Consider the following 17,882-nt stretch of genomic DNA (forward strand, 5'->3'; position numbering starts at 1 on the left):
TAACCACTAGTCGCTGGTTACTAGTCGCTGGTCACTAGTTGCTAGCCACTAGTCGCTGGTCACTAGTTGCTAACCACAAGTCGCTGGTCACTAGTCGCTAGCCACTAGTCGCTGGTCACTAGTTGCTAACCACTAGTCGCTGGTTATTAGTCGCTGGTCACTAGTTGCTAGCCACTAGTCGCTGGTCACTAGTTGCTAACCACTAGTCGCTGGTTACTAGTCGCTAGCCACTAGTCGCTGGTCACTAGTTGCTAACCACTAGTCGCTGGTTACTAGTCGCTGGTCACTAGTCGCTAGCCACTAGTCGCTGGTCACTCGTCGCTAGCCACTAGTCGCTGGTCACTAGTCGCTAGCCACTAGTCGCTGGTCACATTGTCAGTCTGTACACAGCCATGAAATGTCCAAACCAAATCGTCCAAATAGTGTTTGTAAATTTACAAGAAAAAATAAATTACAATTTTTTACAGTTATAAACTCTCTAGATAAACACTCTAGATAAACACTCTAGATAAACCCTGGATAAACACTCTAGATAAACACTCTAGATAAACACTAGATAAACACTCTAGATAAACACTCTAGATAAACACTCTAGATAAACACTCTAGATAAACCCTGGATAAACACTCTAGATAAACACTCTAGATAAACACTAGATAAACACTCTAGATAAACACTCTAGATAAACACTCTAGATAAACTCCGGATAAACACTCTAGATAAACACTCTAGATAAACACTCTAGATAAACTCTAGATAAACACTCTAGATAAACACTCTAGATAAACACTCTAGATAAACACACTAGATAAACACACTAGATAAACACACTAGATAAACACTAGATAAACACTCTAGATAAACACTCTAGATAAACACTAGATAAACACTAGATAAACACACTAGATAAACACTAGATACACACTAGATAAACACTAGATAAACACTAGATAAACACTAGATAAACACTCTAGATAAACACTCTAGATAAACACTCTAGATAAACTCCGGATAAACACTCTAGATAAACCCTCTAGATAAACACTCTAGATAAACACTCTAGATAAACACTCTAGATAACAATGTTAGTCCACAAGAGAAATAATCTAGAGAAAAGTCAATCAAAGTAAAATCATGTAACAAGGTTTTGGAAAACTAGATAAAAAAACCAAGGAGATCTTTGAACCAGTTCCATCCAGTGTGAGTCAGTTCAGACCAAAACTCTCCTGCTGCTCTCCATTTCACTTTCAGTATTGAAAGTCATTAACAAAGGCCAAGAGGGGGCGCTGCTGAGCTGCTACTGGGCTGAGCTGTGGATTCGGTGGCTCCTGCCAATTTCACTGAAAATTGTTATTCAACTGAGCTTTTTTCCTCCAACCAAGAGTTTTTCTTTGTAATTGTGTCCCGGAGACCTGAAGACATCATGTGGACGACTTTGCAATGACGGGAAGGGAAAAAGTGGTTCTATTGAGACCCGGCTGAAGTCCTGCCCGCCGGGCCTCCGCCTGCCGGGCCTCCGCCTGCCGGGCCTCCGCCCGCCGGGCCTCCGCCAGCCGGGCCTCCGCCCGCCGGGCCTCCGCCCGCCGGGCCTCCGCCCGCCCGTGAGCTCAAGATGTGGAAGATGTGGCAGTGTCCTGCAGTGTCCCTACAGGAGACCCCTCCTCAGATTAAAGATCACCACAGGTTCCACTCTCAGTCAGCAGGGGGCGCTATCCTGCTCAGTACTAAAGAGCCTTTCCAGCCAGGAATGTTGGCGCTGATCCAAAAGGCAGGAAGTGGTAGTTGCTGGTGTGTCGGGGCAGAAGGAGCTTCTGTTACCCCATGGATTTGCCCCAAACGTTGCTGAGGCTGAATCTGCTAATAGATCGTGAAGCAACCTGCCGCTTCCCAAGTCACATTTCTACTTTTTTGTTGGAGACTTAAATTGTGTCTTTGACCCGGCATGAGACGGATCCCGTCCCTGAGACCTGGACAAGTCCTCAATGTCTCCATCCTTCTCAGACTTTAGCATTCACAATGGCTCTGTTGACCCTGGGACTTCCTGCAGTCCATCTAGGAAAAGCTTTGGTCTTTGTTCTCAGGTGCTTGACTCCTTTTCAAGGACTGATAGTTTTTATTGACGTCCTGCGTTTGTTTCTATTCTACTCTATTGGAGTAGAATAATATCTCAGCATGCACCAGTACTATGAGATATACACTTTAAGTCCACAAACAAAGCACCATTAGGGAGGTTTAATTCACTTCTGCTGGCAGATAAAGAATTTAGAGATTTTAGTTCTACTTTTTGTTGTTTAATAAGAATAATTCTACTTCCTCTTCTTCATCATGGGAGACACTTACGTCCTGTCTCAGAGGACAGGTCAGTTCTTACTGGACCTTAGTAGTGCTGTCAGTAACCTGGATCAGAGATACTCCTCACTCCCTCCACCTGGAGTATTTAAAGAGCGTCCGGAGGAACAATTCCAATCTGAGTTAGGTTCTACCAAAGAAGCTGAAGGGTTCTACTGACATTCTGAGAACATGCTGAGGAAGCAAGCCGCCTGCTGGCAGCAGTTACAGCGTCAAGCAACTTCTGGGACAAGTAGTAGTATTCAAAATACCCAAAGTATCATTAGGACTGATCCCGCTGAAACGAACGCCTCCTTCAAATCACTGGATTCTCTCTATATACGTGGGAATTCCCCCAAGACCCAAAGAAAAGGAAAGAACTCCTCCAGAGCCTCTCCAACCCGGTTCTGGACCTGAATATGGCCGAACCTCTGGAGTCCGGCGCCGCCTGCTGGAGGAACAAATCCAATTAAACCTCAAGACAAATTGTCTTTATATGCCGACGATTTCTGCTTCTATGGATCAAACCCAACGAGTTCTATTCCCAAGGTTTGGGTATTTTGGCTCCTTTTCAGGTTATAAATGGAATCTGGAGAAAAGTGAATGCTTTCTAATAACGATGGCCGCTTGAGACCTTCAGCCTTCTGAGTGACCTTTTAAACTTAATCCCACTGGATTGAAGTATCTCGGTATCAACGGAACACGCTCTTTGTCTAATCTCGCTTCTGCACATTTTTCTCCTCTGATTGCAAAACTAACTTCTGACATCCAGCGATGGCGACATCTTCCTCTTCCTCTCTTGGTAGGATGAATGTGGTCAAGATGAAGATCTGACCAACATTTCTTTTTCTGTTTCAGTCCTTTCCTCTGATTCTGGATTCTTTGGACCAGATTATTTGTGGTTTTATCTGGGATGGAAAAGCACCGAGAGTTTGTGAAACATGAGAGCAACAATGCCGACTCAGCAGGGGGCGTTACCAACTGGCTATCAGATTATTGGGCGGCTCACACACACACACGTTATTGGTTCAAGTCATTTGGCTCCCCCTGGTGGAGAATGGAAGTATCACCTTGCAATGGGACTTCAGCTCCTCAATACCAGCTGAAGCGTAGATCAATAGATCAACAGAAGAATAGATCAATAGATCAATAGATCAATAGATCAACAGAAGAATAGATCAATAGATCAACAGAAGAATAGATCAATAGATCAATAGATCAATAGATCAACAGAAGAATAGATCAATAGATCAACAGAAGAATAGATCAATAGATCAGTTTGGTTTTGGGGGGCCGCCTCCTCCTCGTGTCCTGGAACTAAGAATCATTTGTTTCCCTCCTCTCTTTCACATTCACTATTTTCACTTTGGTGTGACAGAGGTGTCCGACCACACACACACACACACACACACACACACACACACACACACACACACACACACACACACACACACACACACACACACACACACACACACACACACACACACTGTGGCGGGGTTCGCTCCCGTTCAAAGAACAACCTCCGTAATTCCAAATGTCAAGTCGACTTTTTCCTTTTATTGTCCCCAAACAGCCGGTGCTCGATATTTACAGTGAGAAAAAATATTTACAATAAGAAGAGAAAAACCAGACCTGATCCCAGCTCTTCCTTTAGCTGCTGGGTTTGAAAAACCAGTTCTATTCGAGTCGTGTTGCTCTACAGTGCAACTCCAAGTAATGACTCCCGTCTGCAGCTCTGCCTCCTGCTCTTATACCGTTCTGCCCCTCCCAGGGGGGGGGGGGGGGGGGGGGGGGGGGGGGGGGGATTGAGTCCTCTGCACCAATCATAATTTCATAACACAAATAATAATCATATCCTACTTTAGGACACTTCCTTCTTCTAATAAAATGAACAAAAACATTCTCCAAATCAAGTCACGAAATACTTCCTATAATAAACCAAAATGAATAAAACCAAACGATCACATGACCCTAAAGTCCCGCTCAGGCTGCGTTATAAACCCGGGTTAGCTCCACCCCCGTCTTGCCTGTCACCATCTCCGTCGCGTCATGTCACCTGGTAAGTGTGTGTGTGTGTGTGTGTGTGTGTGTGTGTGTGTGTGTGTGTGTGTGTGTGTGTGTGTGTGTGTGTGTGTGTGAGGATGTTTGAATGTTTGAGCAGGTAAAACAGAGCCAGTCCAGGTGTGCACCTCTGGATCACTGTGCTAACAGGAGGGGAACGAAGGATGAACTCAGTGAATGATGTCATGAGAAATACGGAGGGGATGAGGAAATGAGTGTGGTGTGTATCATGGTGTGTATGGTGTGTATCGTGGTGTGTATGGTGTGTATCATGGTGTGTATCATGGTGTGTATGGTGTGTATCATGGTGTGTATCGTGGTGTGTATCGTGGTGTGTATCGTGGTGTGTATCGTGGTGTGTATCATGGTGTGTATCGTGGTGTGTATCGTGGTGTGTATCGTGGTGTGTATCATGGTGTGTATCATGGTGTGTATCATGGTGTGTATCGTGGTGTGTATCGTGGTGTGTATCGTGGTGTGTATCGTGGTGTGTATCGTGGTGTGTATCGTGGTGTGTATGGTGTGTATCATGGTGTGTATCGTGGTGTGTATCGTGGTGTGTATGGTGTGTATCATGGTGTGTATCGTGGTGTGTATCATGGTGTGTATCGTGGTGTGTATCGTGGTGTGTATCGTGGTGTGTATCGTGTGTATCATGGTGTGTATCATGGTGTGTATCGTGGTGTGTATGGTGTGTATCGTAGTGTGTATCGTGGTGTGTATGGTGTGTATCATGGTGTGTATCATGGTGTGTATCATGGTGTGTATCGTGGTGTGTATCATGGTGTGTATCGTGGTGTGTATCATGGTGTGTATCATGGTGTGTATCATGGTGTGTATCGTGGTGTGTATCATGGTGTGTATCGTGGTGTGTATCGTGGTGTGTATGGTGTGTATCATGGTGTGTATCGTGGTGTGTATCGTGGTGTGTATCGTGTGTATCATGGTGTGTATCATGGTGTGTATCGTGGTGTGTATGGTGTGTATCGTGGTGTGTATCGTGGTGTGTATGGTGTGTATCATGGTGTGTATCGTGGTGTGTATCGTGGTGTGTATCATGGTGTGTATCGTGGTGTGTATGGTGTGTATCGTGGTGTGTATCATGGTGTGTATCGTGGTGTGTATCATGGTGTGTATCATGGTGTGTATCGTGGTGTGTATCATGGTGTGTATCATGGTGTGTATCATGGTGTGTATCGTGGTGTGTATCATGGTGTGTATCGTGGTGTGTATCGTGGTGTGTATCGTGGTGTGTATGGTGTGTATCATGGTGTGTATCGTGGTGTGTATCGTGGTGTGTATGGTGTGTATCATGGTGTGTATCGTGGTGTGTATCATGGTGTGTATGGTGTGTATCATGGTGTGTATCGTGGTGTGTATCGTGGTGTGTATCGTGGTGTGTATCGTGTGTATCATGGTGTGTATCATGGTGTGTATCGTGGTGTGTATGGTGTGTATCGTGGTGTGTATCGTGGTGTGTATCATGGTGTGTATCGTGGTGTGTATCGTGGTGTGTATCGTGGTGTGTATGGTGTGTATCGTGGTGTGTATCGTGGTGTGTATCGTGGTGTGTATCGTGGTGTGTATGGTGTGTATCGTGGTGTGTATCGTGGTGTGTATCGTGGTGTGTATGGTGTGTATCGTGGTGTGTATCGTGGTGTGTATCGTGGTGTGTATGGTGTGTATCATGGTGTGTATCGTGGTGTGTATCATGGTGTGTATGGTGTGTATCATGGTGTGTATCGTGGTGTGTATCGTGGTGTGTATCGTGGTGTGTATCGTGGTGTGTATTGTGGTGTGTATGGTGTGTATCGTGGTGTGTATCGTGGTGTGTATGGTGTGTATCATGGTGTGTATCATGGTGTGTATCATGGTGTGTATCGTGGTGTGTATCATGGTGTGTATCGTGGTGTGTATGGTGTGTATCGTGGTGTGTATCGTGGTGTGTATGGTGTGTATCATGGTGTGTATCATGGTGTGTATCATGGTGTGTATCGTGGTGTGTATCATGGTGTGTATCGTGGTGTGTATGGTGTGTATCGTGGTGTGTATCATGGTGTGTATTGTGGTGTGTATCATGGTGTGTATCGTGGTGTGTATCATGGTGTGTATCATGGTGTGTATCGTGGTGTGTATTGTGGTGTGTATCATGGTGTGTATCGTGGTGTGTATTATGGTGTGTATCGTGGTGTGTATCGTGGCGTGTATCGTGGTGTGTATCGTGGTGTGTATGGTGTGTATCGTGGTGTGTATCATGGTGTGTATCGTGGTGTGTATCGTGGTGTGTATCGTGGTGTGTATGGTGTGTATCATGGTGTGTATGGTGTGTATCATGGTGTGTATCGTGGTGTGTATCGTGGTGTGTATCATGGTGTGTATCGTGGTGTGTATGGTGTGTATCGTGGTGTGTATCGTGGTGTGTATCGTGGTGTGTATCATGGTGTGTATCGTGGTGTGTATCGTGGTGTGTATCATGGTGTGTATCATGGTGTGTATCGTGGTGTGTATCATGGTGTGTATCATGGTGTGTATCATGGTGTGTATCATGGTGTGTATCGTGGTGTGTATCGTGGTGTGTATCGTGGTGTGTATCATGGTGTGTATCATGGTGTGTATCGTGGTGTGTATCATGGTGTGTATCATGGTGTGTATCATGGTGTGTATCATGGTGTGTATCGTGGTGTGTATCATGGTGTGTATCGTGGTGTGTATCGTGGTGTGTATCGTGGTGTGTATGGTGTGTATCATGGTGTGTATCGTGGTGTGTATCGTGGTGTGTATGGTGTGTATCATGGTGTGTATCGTGGTGTGTATCATGGTGTGTATGGTGTGTATCATGGTGTGTATCGTGGTGTGTATCGTGGTGTGTATCGTGGTGTGTATCGTGTGTATCATGGTGTGTATCATGGTGTGTATCGTGGTGTGTATGGTGTGTATCGTGGTGTGTATCGTGGTGTGTATGGTGTGTATCATGGTGTGTATCATGGTGTGTATCGTGGTGTGTATCATGGTGTGTATCGTGGTGTGTATGGTGTGTATCGTGGTGTGTATCGTGGTGTGTATCGTGGTGTGTATCGTGGTGTGTATGGTGTGTATCGTGGTGTGTATCGTGGTGTGTATCGTGGTGTGTATGGTGTGTATCATGGTGTGTATCGTGGTGTGTATCATGGTGTGTATGGTGTGTATCATGGTGTGTATCGTGGTGTGTATCGTGGTGTGTATCGTGGTGTGTATCGTGGTGTGTATCGTGGTGTGTATCGTGGTGTGTATTGTGGTGTGTATGGTGTGTATCATGGTGTGTATCATGGTGTGTATCATGGTGTGTATCATGGTGTGTATTGTGGTGTGTATCATGGTGTGTATCGTGGTGTGTATCATGGTGTGTATCATGGTGTGTATCGTGGTGTGTATCGTGGTGTGTATCGTGGTGTGTATCGTGGTGTGTATCGTGGCGTGTATCATGGCGTGTATCATGGCGTGTATCGTGGTGTGTATGGTGTGTATGGTGTGTATCGTGGTGTGTATCCTGGTGTGTATCGTGGTGTGTATCATGGTGTGTATCGTGGTGTGTATCGTGGTGTGTATGGTGTGTATGGTGTGTATCGTGGTGTGTATCCTGGTGTGTATCATGGTGTGTATCGTGGTGTGTATCATGGTGTGTATCGTGGTGTGTATCGTGGTGTGTATCATGGTGTGTATCGTGGTGTGTATCGTGGCGTGTATCATGGCGTGTATCATGGTGTGTATCGTGGTGTGTATGGTGTGTATGGTGTGTATCGTGGTGTGTATCCTGGTGTGTATCGTGGTGTGTATCATGGTGTGTATCGTGGTGTGTATCATGGTGTGTATTGTGGTGTGTATCATGGTGTGTATCGTGGTGTGTATCATGGTGTGTATCATGGTGTGTATCATGGTGTGTATGGTGTGTATGGTGGTGTGTATCGTGGTGTGTATCATGGTGTGTATTGTGGTGTGTATCATGGTGTGTATCGTGGTGTGTATTGTGGTGTGTATTGTGGTGTGTATCATGGTGTGTATTATGGTGTGTATTATGGTGTGTATTATGGTGTGTATCGTGGTGTGTATCGTGGCGTGTATTGTGGTGTGTATCATGGTGTGTATGGTGTGTATCGTGGTGTGTATTGTGGTGTGTATGGTGTGTATGGTGTGTATCGTGGCGTGTATCGTGGTGTGTATCGTGGTGTGTATCGTGGTGTGTATGGTGTGTATCATGGTGTGTATCGTGGTGTGTATCATGGTGTGTATCATGGTGTGTATCGTGGTGTGTATCGTGGTGTGTATCGTGGTGTGTATCGTGGTGTGTATCGTGGTGTGTATCGTGGTGTGTATTGTGTGTATCATGGTGTGTATCATGGTGTGTATCATGGTGTGTATCATGGTGTGTATCGTGGTGTGTATCGTGGTGTGTATCATGGTGTGTATTGTGGTGTGTATCATGGTGTGTATCGTGGTGTGTATCATGGTGTGTATCATGGTGTGTATCATGGTGTGTATCGTGGTGTGTATCGTGGTGTGTATCGTGGTGTGTATCGTGGTGTGTATCATGGTGTGTATTGTGGTGTGTATCATGGTGTGTATCGTGGTGTGTATCATGGTGTGTATCATGGTGTGTATCATGGTGTGTATTGTGGTGTGTATTGTGGTGTGTATCGTGGTGTGTATCATGGTGTGTATCGTGGTGTGTATTGTGGTGTGTATCGTGGTGTGTATCATGGTGTGTATTGTGGTGTGTATCATGGTGTGTATCGTGGTGTGTATTGTGGTGTGTATTGTGGTGTGTATCATGGTGTGTATTATGGTGTGTATTATGGTGTGTATCGTGGTGTGTATCGTGGCGTGTATTGTGGTGTGTATCGTGGTGTGTATCGTGGTGTGTATCGTGGTGTGTATCGTGGTGTGTATTGTGGTGTGTATCGTGGTGTGTATTGTGGTGTGTATGGTGTGTATCATGGTGTGTATCGTGGTGTGTATCGTGGTGTGTATTGTGGTGTGTATGGTGTGTATCATGGTGTGTATCATGGTGTGTATCATGGTGTGTATCATGGTGTGTATCGTGGTGTGTATCATGGTGTGTATTGTGGTGTGTATGGTGTGTATGGTGTGTATCGTGGTGTGTATCATGGTGTGTATTGTGGTGTGTATGGTGTGTATGGTGTGTATCGTGGTGTGTATCATGGTGTGTATGGTGTGTATCATGGTGTGTATCATGGTGTGTATCATGGTGTGTATCGTGGTGTGTATCGTGGTGTGTATCGTGGTGTGTATTGTGGTGTGTATGGTGTGTATCATGGTGTGTATCATGGTGTGTATCATGGTGTGTATCATGGTGTGTATCATGGTGTGTATCGTGGTGTGTATCGTGGTGTGTATCGTGGTGTGTATCGTGGTGTGTATCGTGGTGTGTATTGTGGTGTGTATGGTGTGTATCATGGTGTGTATCATGGTGTGTATCATGGTGTGTATCATGGTGTGTATTGTGGTGTGTATCATGGTGTGTATTGTGGTGTGTATCATGGTGTGTATCATGGTGTGTATCATGGTGTGTATCGTGGTGTGTATCGTGGTGTGTATCGTGGTGTGTATCATGGTGTGTATTGTGGTGTGTATCATGGTGTGTATCGTGGTGTGTATCATGGTGTGTATCATGGTGTGTATCATGGTGTGTATGGTGTGTATGGTGGTGTGTATCGTGGTGTGTATCATGGTGTGTATTGTGGTGTGTATCATGGTGTGTATCGTGGTGTGTATTGTGGTGTGTATTGTGGTGTGTATCATGGTGTGTATTATGGTGTGTATTATGGTGTGTATCGTGGTGTGTATCGTGGCGTGTATTGTGGTGTGTATCGTGGTGTGTATGGTGTGTATCGTGGTGTGTATCATGGTGTGTATTGTGGTGTGTATGGTGTGTATGGTGTGTATCGTGGCGTGTATCGTGGCGTGTATCGTGGTGTGTATGGTGTGTATGGTGGTGTGTATCGTGGTGTGTATCGTGGTGTGTATCGTGGTGTGTATGGTGTGTATCATGGTGTGTATCGTGGTGTGTATCATGGTGTGTATGGTGTGTATCATGGTGTGTATCGTGGTGTGTATCGTGGTGTGTATCGTGGTGTGTATCGTGGTGTGTATCGTGGTGTGTATCGTGGTGTGTATCGTGGTGTGTATGGTGTGTATCATGGTGTGTATCATGGTGTGTATCATGGTGTGTATCATGGTGTGTATCGTGGTGTGTATCGTGGTGTGTATCATGGTGTGTATTGTGGTGTGTATTGTGGTGTGTATCGTGGTGTGTATCATGGTGTGTATCATGGTGTGTATCGTGGTGTGTATCGTGGTGTGTATCATGGTGTGTATCATGGTGTGTATCGTGGTGTGTATCGTGGTGTGTATCATGGTGTGTATTGTGGTGTGTATCATGGTGTGTATCGTGGTGTGTATCATGGTGTGTATCATGGTGTGTATCATGGTGTGTATCATGGTGTGTATCGTGGTGTGTATCATGGTGTGTATCATGGTGTGTATCGTGGTGTGTATCGTGGTGTGTATCGTGGTGTGTATCGTGGTGTGTATCATGGTGTGTATTGTGGTGTGTATCATGGTGTGTATCGTGGTGTGTATCATGGTGTGTATCATGGTGTGTATCATGGTGTGTATCATGGTGTGTATCGTGGTGTGTATTGTGGTGTGTATCGTGGTGTGTATCATGGTGTGTATTGTGGTGTGTATCATGGTGTGTATCGTGGTGTGTATTGTGGTGTGTATTGTGGTGTGTATCATGGTGTGTATTATGGTGTGTATTATGGTGTGTATCGTGGTGTGTATCGTGGCGTGTATTGTGGTGTGTATCGTGGTGTGTATGGTGTGTATCGTGGTGTGTATCATGGTGTGTATTGTGGTGTGTATGGTGTGTATGGTGTGTATCGTGGCGTGTATCGTGGCGTGTATCGTGGTGTGTATGGTGTGTATGGTGGTGTGTATCGTGGCGTGTATCATGGTGTGTATCGTGGCGTGTATCGTGGCGTGTATCGTGGTGTGTATCGTGGTGTGTATGGTGTGTATGGTGGTGTGTATCATGGTGTGTATCGTGGTGTGTATCGTGGTGTGTATGGTGTGTATGGTGGTGTGTATCATGGTGTGTATCGTGGCGTGTATCATGGTGTGTATCGTGGTGTGTATGGTGTGTATCATGGTGTGTATCGTGGCGTGTATCGTGGTGTGTATCGTGGCGTGTATCGTGGTGTGTATGGTGTGTATGGTGGTGTGTATCGTGGTGTGTATCGTGGTGTGTATCGTGGCGTGTATCGTGGTGTGTATGGTGTGTATCGTGGTGTGTATGGTGTGTATGGTGGTGTGTATCGTGGTGTGTATCGTGGTGTGTATCGTGGTGTGTATCGTGGTGTGTATGGTGTGTATCATGGTGTGTATCGTGGTGTGTATCGTGGTGTGTATGGTGTGTATCATGGTGTGTATCGTGGTGTGTATCATGGTGTGTATGGTGTGTATCATGGTGTGTATCGTGGTGTGTATCGTGGTGTGTATCGTGGTGTGTATCGTGTGTATCATGGTGTGTATCATGGTGTGTATCGTGGTGTGTATGGTGTGTATCGTGGTGTGTATCGTGGTGTGTATGGTGTGTATCATGGTGTGTATCATGGTGTGTATCGTGGTGTGTATCATGGTGTGTATCGTGGTGTGTATGGTGTGTATCGTGGTGTGTATCGTGGTGTGTATCGTGGTGTGTATCATGGTGTGTATCGTGGTGTGTATCATGGTGTGTATCATGGTGTGTATCATGGTGTGTATCATGGTGTGTATCGTGGTGTGTATCATGGTGTGTATCGTGGTGTGTATCGTGGTGTGTATGGTGTGTATCATGGTGTGTATCGTGGTGTGTATCGTGGTGTGTATGGTGTGTATCATGGTGTGTATCGTGGTGTGTATCATGGTGTGTATGGTGTGTATCATGGTGTGTATCGTGGTGTGTATCGTGGTGTGTATCGTGGTGTGTATCGTGTGTATCATGGTGTGTATCATGGTGTGTATCGTGGTGTGTATGGTGTGTATCGTGGTGTGTATCGTGGTGTGTATGGTGTGTATCATGGTGTGTATCATGGTGTGTATCGTGGTGTGTATCATGGTGTGTATCGTGGTGTGTATGGTGTGTATCGTGGTGTGTATCGTGGTGTGTATCGTGGTGTGTATCGTGGTGTGTATGGTGTGTATCGTGGTGTGTATCGTGGTGTGTATCGTGGTGTGTATGGTGTGTATCATGGTGTGTATCGTGGTGTGTATCATGGTGTGTATGGTGTGTATCATGGTGTGTATCGTGGTGTGTATCGTGGTGTGTATCGTGGTGTGTATCGTGGTGTGTATCGTGGTGTGTATCGTGGTGTGTATTGTGGTGTGTATGGTGTGTATCATGGTGTGTATCATGGTGTGTATCATGGTGTGTATCATGGTGTGTATTGTGGTGTGTATCATGGTGTGTATCGTGGTGTGTATCATGGTGTGTATCATGGTGTGTATCATGGTGTGTATCGTGGTGTGTATCGTGGTGTGTATCGTGGTGTGTATCGTGGTGTGTATCGTGGCGTGTATCATGGCGTGTATCATGGTGTGTATCGTGGTGTGTATGGTGTGTATGGTGTGTATCGTGGTGTGTATCCTGGTGTGTATCGTGGTGTGTATCATGGTGTGTATCGTGGTGTGTATCGTGGTGTGTATGGTGTGTATGGTGTGTATCGTGGTGTGTATCCTGGTGTGTATCGTGGTGTGTATCATGGTGTGTATCGTGGTGTGTATCATGGTGTGTATCGTGGTGTGTATCGTGGTGTGTATCATGGTGTGTATCGTGGTGTGTATCGTGGCGTGTATCATGGCGTGTATCATGGTGTGTATCGTGGTGTGTATGGTGTGTATGGTGTGTATCGTGGTGTGTATCCTGGTGTGTATCGTGGTGTGTATCATGGTGTGTATCGTGGTGTGTATCATGGTGTGTATTGTGGTGTGTATCATGGTGTGTATCGTGGTGTGTATCATGGTGTGTATCATGGTATGTATCATGGTGTGTATGGTGTGTATGGTGGTGTGTATCGTGGTGTGTATCATGGTGTGTATTGTGGTGTGTATCATGGTGTGTATCGTGGTGTGTATTGTGGTGTGTATTGTGGTGTGTATCATGGTGTGTATTATGGTGTGTATTATGGTGTGTATCGTGGTGTGTATGGTGTGTATCATGGTGTGTATCGTGGTGTGTATCGTGGTGTGTATGGTGTGTATCATGGTGTGTATCGTGGTGTGTATCATGGTGTGTATGGTGTGTATCATGGTGTGTATCGTGGTGTGTATCGTGGTGTGTATCGTGGTGTGTATCGTGTGTATCATGGTGTGTATCATGGTGTGTATCGTGGTGTGTATGGTGTGTATCGTGGTGTGTATCGTGGTGTGTATGGTGTGTATCATGGTGTGTATCATGGTGTGTATCGTGGTGTGTATCATGGTGTGTATCGTGGTGTGTATGGTGTGTATCGTGGTGTGTATCGTGGTGTGTATCGTGGTGTGTATCGTGGTGTGTATGGTGTGTATCGTGGTGTGTATCGTGGTGTGTATCGTGGTGTGTATGGTGTGTATCATGGTGTGTATCGTGGTGTGTATCATGGTGTGTATGGTGTGTATCATGGTGTGTATCGTGGTGTGTATCGTGGTGTGTATCGTGGTGTGTATCGTGGTGTGTATCGTGGTGTGTATTGTGGTGTGTATGGTGTGTATCATGGTGTGTATCATGGTGTGTATCATGGTGTGTATCATGGTGTGTATTGTGGTGTGTATCATGGTGTGTATCGTGGTGTGTATCATGGTGTGTATCATGGTGTGTATCATGGTGTGTATCGTGGTGTGTATCGTGGTGTGTATCGTGGTGTGTATCGTGGTGTGTATCGTGGCGTGTATCATGGCGTGTATCGTGGTGTGTATCGTGGTGTGTATGGTGTGTATGGTGTGTATCGTGGTGTGTATCCTGGTGTGTATCGTGGTGTGTATCATGGTGTGTATCGTGGTGTGTATCGTGGTGTGTATGGTGTGTATGGTGTGTATCGTGGTGTGTATCCTGGTGTGTATCGTGGTGTGTATCATGGTGTGTATCGTGGTGTGTATCATGGTGTGTATCGTGGTGTGTATCGTGGTGTGTATCATGGTGTGTATCGTGGTGTGTATCGTGGCGTGTATCATGGCGTGTATCATGGTGTGTATCGTGGTGTGTATGGTGTGTATGGTGTGTATCGTGGTGTGTATCCTGGTGTGTATCGTGGTGTGTATCATGGTGTGTATCGTGGTGTGTATCATGGTGTGTATTGTGGTGTGTATCATGGTGTGTATCGTGGTGTGTATCATGGTGTGTATCATGGTGTGTATCATGGTGTGTATGGTGTGTATGGTGGTGTGTATCGTGGTGTGTATCATGGTGTGTATTGTGGTGTGTATCATGGTGTGTATCGTGGTGTGTATTGTGGTGTGTATTGTGGTGTGTATCATGGTGTGTATTATGGTGTGTATTATGGTGTGTATTATGGTGTGTATCGTGGTGTGTATCGTGGCGTGTATTGTGGTGTGTATCATGGTGTGTATGGTGTGTATCGTGGTGTGTATTGTGGTGTGTATGGTGTGTATGGTGTGTATCGTGGCGTGTATCGTGGCGTGTATCGTGGTGTGTATGGTGTGTATGGTGGTGTGTATCGTGGTGTGTATCGTGGTGTGTATCGTGGTGTGTATGGTGTGTATCATGGTGTGTATCGTGGTGTGTATCATGGTGTGTATCGTGGTGTGTATCGTGGTGTGTATCGTGGTGTGTATCGTGGTGTGTATCGTGGTGTGTATCGTGGTGTGTATCATGGTGTGTATCATGGTATGTATCATGGTGTGTATGGTGTGTATGGTGGTGTGTATCGTGGTGTGTATCATGGTGTGTATTGTGGTGTGTATCATGGTGTGTATCGTGGTGTGTATTGTGGTGTGTATTGTGGTGTGTATCATGGTGTGTATTATGGTGTGTATTATGGTGTGTATCGTGGTGTGTATGGTGTGTATCATGGTGTGTATCGTGGTGTGTATCGTGGTGTGTATGGTGTGTATCATGGTGTGTATCGTGGTGTGTATCATGGTGTGTATGGTGTGTATCATGGTGTGTATCGTGGTGTGTATCGTGGTGTGTATCGTGGTGTGTATCGTGTGTATCATGGTGTGTATCATGGTGTGTATCGTGGTGTGTATGGTGTGTATCGTGGTGTGTATCGTGGTGTGTATGGTGTGTATCATGGTGTGTATCATGGTGTGTATCGTGGTGTGTATCATGGTGTGTATCGTGGTGTGTATGGTGTGTATCGTGGTGTGTATCGTGGTGTGTATCGTGGTGTGTATCGTGGTGTGTATGGTGTGTATCGTGGTGTGTATCGTGGTGTGTATCGTGGTGTGTATGGTGTGTATCATGGTGTGTATCGTGGTGTGTATCATGGTGTGTATGGTGTGTATCATGGTGTGTATCGTGGTGTGTATCGTGGTGTGTATCGTGGTGTGTATCGTGGTGTGTATCGTGGTGTGTATTGTGGTGTGTATGGTGTGTATCATGGTGTGTATCATGGTGTGTATCATGGTGTGTATCATGGTGTGTATTGTGGTGTGTATCATGGTGTGTATCGTGGTGTGTATCATGGTGTGTATCATGGTGTGTATCATGGTGTGTATCGTGGTGTGTATCGTGGTGTGTATCGTGGTGTGTATCGTGGTGTGTATCGTGGCGTGTATCATGGCGTGTATCGTGGTGTGTATCGTGGTGTGTATGGTGTGTATGGTGTGTATCGTGGTGTGTATCCTGGTGTGTATCGTGGTGTGTATCATGGTGTGTATCGTGGTGTGTATCGTGGTGTGTATGGTGTGTATGGTGTGTATCGTGGTGTGTATCCTGGTGTGTATCGTGGTGTGTATCATGGTGTGTATCGTGGTGTGTATCATGGTGTGTATCGTGGTGTGTATCGTGGTGTGTATCATGGTGTGTATCGTGGTGTGTATCGTGGCGTGTATCATGGCGTGTATCATGGTGTGTATCGTGGTGTGTATGGTGTGTATGGTGTGTATCGTGGTGTGTATCCTGGTGTGTATCGTGGTGTGTATCATGGTGTGTATCGTGGTGTGTATCATGGTGTGTATTGTGGTGTGTATCATGGTGTGTATCGTGGTGTGTATCATGGTGTGTATCATGGTGTGTATCATGGTGTGTATGGTGTGTATGGTGGTGTGTATCGTGGTGTGTATCATGGTGTGTATTGTGGTGTGTATCATGGTGTGTATCGTGGTGTGTATTGTGGTGTGTATTGTGGTGTGTATCATGGTGTGTATTATGGTGTGTATTATGGTGTGTATTATGGTGTGTATCGTGGTGTGTATCGTGGCGTGTATTGTGGTGTGTATCATGGTGTGTATGGTGTGTATCGTGGTGTGTATTGTGGTGTGTATGGTGTGTATGGTGTGTATCGTGGCGTGTATCGTGGCGTGTATCGTGGTGTGTATGGTGTGTATGGTGGTGTGTATCGTGGTGTGTATCGTGGTGTGTATCGTGGTGTGTATGGTGTGTATCATGGTGTGTATCGTGGTGTGTATCATGGTGTGTATCATGGTGTGTATCGTGGTGTGTATCGTGGTGTGTATCGTGGTGTGTATCGTGGTGTGTATCGTGGTGTGTATCGTGGTGTGTATTGTGTGTATCATGGTGTGTATCATGGTGTGTATCATGGTGTGTATCGTGGTGTGTATCGTGGTGTGTATCATGGTGTGTATTGTGGTGTGTATCATGGTGTGTATCATGGTGTGTATCGTGGTGTGTATCATGGTGTGTATTGTGGTGTGTATCATGGTGTGTATCGTGGTGTGTATTGTGGTGTGTATTGTGGTGTGTATCATGGTGTGTATTATGGTGTGTATTATGGTGTGTATCGTGGTGTGTATCGTGGCGTGTATTGTGGTGTGTATCGTGGTGTGTATGGTGTGTATCGTGGTGTGTATCATGGTGTGTATTGTGGTGTGTATGGTGTGTATGGTGTGTATCGTGGTGTGTATCATGGTGTGTATTGTGGTGTGTATAGTGTGTATGGTGTGTATCGTGGTGTGTATCATGGTGTGTATGGTGTGTATCATGGTGTGTATCGTGTTGTGTATCGTGGTGTGTATCGTGGTGTGTATCGTGGTGTGTATCGTGGTGTGTATTGTGGTGTGTATGGTGTGTATCATGGTGTGTATCATGGTGTGTATCATGGTGTGTATTGTGGTGTGTATCATGGTGTGTATTGTGGTGTGTATCATGGTGTGTATCATGGTGTGTATCGTGGTGTGTATCGTGGTGTGTATCGTGGTGTGTATCATGGTGTGTATTGTGGTGTGTATCATGGTGTGTATCGTGGTGTGTATCATGGTGTGTATCATGGTGT

This window comes from Lipophrys pholis (genome assembly GCF_963383615.2).
Source record: "Lipophrys pholis genome assembly, contig: SCAFFOLD_50, whole genome shotgun sequence".
NCBI classification, from domain to species: Eukaryota; Metazoa; Chordata; class Actinopteri; order Blenniiformes; family Blenniidae; genus Lipophrys; species Lipophrys pholis.